At 35.7% G+C, this 4,491-nt stretch overlaps 1 long non-coding RNA gene across 1 annotated transcript; it reads left to right on the forward strand.

Annotated features, from left to right (window-relative positions):
* The first annotated feature begins 312 nt into the window (after positions 1 to 312).
* On the forward strand, positions 313 to 3,915 carry LOC129046974 (uncharacterized). Its single transcript, XR_008508893.1, has 3 exons — positions 313 to 438; positions 920 to 985; positions 3,602 to 3,915. It is a non-coding gene; the product is annotated as an uncharacterized LOC129046974 (long non-coding RNA).
* The last annotated feature ends 576 nt before the right edge of the window (positions 3,916 to 4,491 follow it).

Below are 4,491 nucleotides of genomic sequence, written 5' to 3' on the forward strand. Positions count from 1 at the left end.
TTGAAAAATTGGGAATAATCTGACAAATGAGAAAAGTAACAAATTTACTGAAAATGATTACTGTTTCACCTTTTTTTTTTTATCCTAGCTTCAGTCTCCTGAAGGTCTCTGTGACTGGTGTGACATGATCGGTGTAAAGCATGCTGAGTTTTCCTACAGATTAGTAATTAAATAGCCTAGATATAGAGTACATGAAGTATTAGTCTGAATCTAATTTTTATATGCTGGATGCCTCTTTTCCCCTTGATCTGAGGTGAATTTTCACTGTAGCACTTTACTTGAATGTTTTCAAAGGTTTATGCAGATGTCTTTCAACGAGCTATTAATAAAGAAAAGTTGAAAATGGAAGTTGAAAAGAACAGTTGAAAATGAAAATCAACTGAGAAAAGTTGAATGGAATTCAGCTGGAGAAAAATATCCCTTAAATCTCTGGGCAGGGTAAGTCAAATGAATAACAAGAGTGGTTTCCAAGTATTTTAATATCTGTGTTGAAACACTTTGAAACACTTAGAGAGGTCATAAAAGTTGCATGTATTAAGGTGCAAAACAATGAGACTGAAGCAATAACCACTTCTAAATGCCATGAAATGAGCTTTGAATCTGCCTGATTGTTTCCTCCAGCAACTGCAGCAGGTTATTTCCTGTCAAAAATGTAGTAACTGATGTTTGAGCATATAATCTATAAATTGTGGTCTTCATGACATGAATGAAAGATTTTTAATATGAATAGCTTGAAAGATAAAATTGAATGGAAGTTATAGGTACTTTTGTCTAAATGAAAGATAGTGAAGAAGCAGTGCAGCAATTCATTCTAATATGCCAGTTAGCTAACTGTTTGCTAGGTGTGTACTCAAATATTTTTACAAGACATTTTGAAACACCTGCAACAATTTTGATTAGGCTTCCATTATGTTCCTAGTTTCAAGTCAAATGTCACAGCTGATGTGCAATCTGGATCATGAAAAACCGAAGTGGCTGCTTCACAGTATGTACGATGGATGGTTTGTCATGACATTGAAAGCTGCTGCTGTCTGGGTTTTGATCCAGGCAGACCTGAAGTGTTAAGTTTTGGTATTTGTAGGTTTATATTGTGTGCTGTTTCTTTGGTTTATAATTCTAAGTCTTTCCATACAGAAGTATGGACAGTGGCTATCAGAGAATTTTGCTGTGCCACTGGTACTACTACTTATAAATTCAATTTATAATTTTTGTTGCTAAGAAAGTCAGACAAACATTGTTGGGCTGGTACAAATCTCATTTATCATAGTTTGTGAGACATGCAGCAGATAGTTCTACAAGGCCCTTGTAATAGATACATAACAATACAAATCAATGCTAATGATAGTCCTTCTGGTGTTTTATAGGTACCTGGACCAAACTTACTTCCTTGGCTAGCTCTGGGATTAGATACATTTAGCAATAAAAGTTGCTTTATTTAATAGCAGGTTATAGCATGGAGCTTAAATTGGTCTACATGAGATGAGGGTCATGCCTCTGAATTACTGCAGGTGTCATCCTTAAAATCCTCCCTTGACAAGCCACTTCTTTTCATTAGTTTCTCCTTCCTTAACTTTTCCTGGTTTAAACTCTTGTCAGCACATTGCTTCTTCTTTGCTCACCATTCTAGAAGAGAAATAATGTATTATTGTGCAGAAGGATATAATAACAAGGATATTAATATGCACAAATGGCATGAAAACAGATCTAAGAAGGATGCAATGTGGTGCAGTTTTTCAAAATGAGGCATGCTGGCAGGGAGTTCTCTCACATGCATGAGGTCAGTCCTGGTGTGGACACTTAGAAACCAGAACATTCAGCATGGGCACCTGGAATTTCTGGGTTTTTTTTGGTGCAGCAGTATGTAGGGTACCTTGAAGATAGCTGCCTTAATCCTAAGGCATAATAGTTCATGGAGAAATTTAAAGGAGGGTACACAACCATGCATTACTTTATAATAGCAATTTAAGGTATTAATGTCACATAAAATGAGACCCCATCAGAATTTTCCCTGAGTTTGTGGAGGTTTGAGTTCCCATTTTCACTTTTTACTGTGGTGCTGTATCAAAGGTAGAAGATTAAAATGCAAATTTGCTTTAAATTCACAGTGTACTGTATAAGAATGAGGTTGTGTCCTTTGAAATAGGTGTGAGCCCTCTATGGAAGCTGACTGTGTGCTCTGGTTTAAAAATCCAAGAGATAGCAGCAGTGCTTTATAGGCAAGCTTTGCAAATTTGAGCATATTTGATAAATGTGGTCACCCTGTGAAATATAGTGTTATACCAGTCTGGTGCATTTGCAAACATAAATTTTATTGCAATAATTGCAAAGCATTAATTTAAAAAAATCACAATGCAAAAATCTGTAGTCATTAGTTCCGCACATAAATTCTGAGGTTGCTTTTACTACACCATTTACTAGAAAGTATTTCACACATACAATTCTGATAAATGTTTTACCATCGACCTGTGACTGTGTTTTATTTTACTGGCTCAGAAAAAATATCAGAATGAGTTTTCTTTCTAATGAAGGTATAGAATTTTACAAGAAAAAGATTGGTTTTGCAGTGGGAAGCTGAAGAGTTTATAGCTTACTTTAAATATTTGTTTACTAGTCTCCATTACTAATATTTTGCATCAAACATGGAGTTCTTATACATTCTTACAAAAATTAAGATAACATTTTCACTCTAAACTCAGTATCCTTTAAATATCAGAAACAAGGAAAATAGATAATTAACAGAGGAGACTGTTTACAAGGGCATTTACTATGGCTTCAGCAGGCAGCTGACAGCCAGGCAGCTGCTGGAACTGCTGGGGTAAAATCCACAAGGTCTAAAACCCTGGAAATTTCTATTTTCAGTGACAGATTTGGAACTGCCTCATGACAGAATCTGAATACTCTGCATTGCTTGATTATTCATGTACTGGTATACTATGTGTCTTTGGTATTTTCTGTATTCTATGTAGTAGCATTTGTTTGACTTCTAAAAAGTCTGTCCAGGAAAAAAAGAAGAATTCACCAAGCAGCTAGCTCATTAGATTAGTGTTAGATGGCTAATTGTTATTTATGGAGGCTCTCACATTTTTGGGTCTCTCTCCAGCAAAATAAAAGGAAGAAATGAAATGTGAATGTAGAGTAACAAAAATAGCAGGTGGGATTAAAAGAGATATGAGAGACAGAAAAGGAGAAGGATCCATGGTCCACAGCACCTGAAAGATGCCAGGCTTCACTTGTGGTGGCTGAATAAATTAGGCCAGCCTGAGTTAAAGTTGTGCAACAGAAATACAGTTAGACAGTTTGCTGATTATGTGAACATTATTTTCTGTTAGACAAATATTTATAGCTAAAGTAAATAACATTTATTTTTAAGACTCATAGGCTATCTCTTGCTATGCAAAAAGACTGACATCTAATGAGTAACTCAAGCAGTACTGATGGCATCAAGGTAGATGTGGCCTGTCATCCACTACATCCTTCATTTTTCTCTACCAACTAGAGGGAACCAAGCCAATTTAGTTTAGATAAATAGCTTTGACACAGAAGTCAGATGAGTTAAATCTCACCTTCAGAGCAGAAAGACCATGAAATTTTTTTTTCCCAGACAGGTGAAAGTTGAGGCCTGCCACCCCAGAGAATGAATACAGAAAAACAGAAAGTGAAAGGCAGCATTGGTAAGCTATAACTCAAACACCTCTTTGTTCTTTAGTTTCCTGCATTACCATGCCTCAGCAGAAGGTGCAAGGGTGCCTGGTTTTGTTTATCCAACATGTTAAGAATTGGTAGATTTATTAGGATATCTCAGAAATCTGAAGTAAAGCTTTTGGCTGTAGGATTATTGCCAGTTTTTTGTCAATATGCTGAACTGTACTGACTGTGCTGTTAAAGGTTTGGATCTTTTTTATGTTGGTGCATGTAATTGTCATGGAACACCTAATGTGAAGTACATTGAGAGTTCATGATTTAAGTGTGTCAGCCTTGATATGTTATAATCTTTTGTATAACAAATTTCCAGAATTTAAGGATTATTTATTAATTTTTCCTTTTTAAAATACGTATATATTAGGCAAATAGACTGACTCTGGCAGTGTTAAAATAATTTCCCACACCGAATGGCAAGTGAAATGGTACATATCCAATAGTTTTCACATTCCTTGTAACCTTGACTTCTGTACTCCAGTGAATCTGAGCATGAAGTGTGATTTAAATAGATACACATCGTTGAGATTTGGGGAAGCCTAAGAAAGGCTTCCTTAGAAACATTCCTGCATAAATCTCATCTCCTGGGTTGCAGTGCTGCTTTTTGCTTGGAATTTGTTATGTCTTTAGTTTCATACTGTATATTGGTTGTGCTGCAACTTTATCCTATTCAGCTATGGTATCAATCTGTTCTTGAAAAGCTGTGTACTTATGAAAGTGCATTGAAATGCAGGAGAATTGAGAATAATCATTGCTGCATGGCATTATGGGTATTTAAAGAAAACTGGAAGAAGA

The sequence above is a fragment of the Molothrus ater genome, chromosome 1 (genome assembly GCF_012460135.2).
Source record: "Molothrus ater isolate BHLD 08-10-18 breed brown headed cowbird chromosome 1, BPBGC_Mater_1.1, whole genome shotgun sequence".
Taxonomy (NCBI): domain Eukaryota; kingdom Metazoa; phylum Chordata; class Aves; order Passeriformes; family Icteridae; genus Molothrus; species Molothrus ater.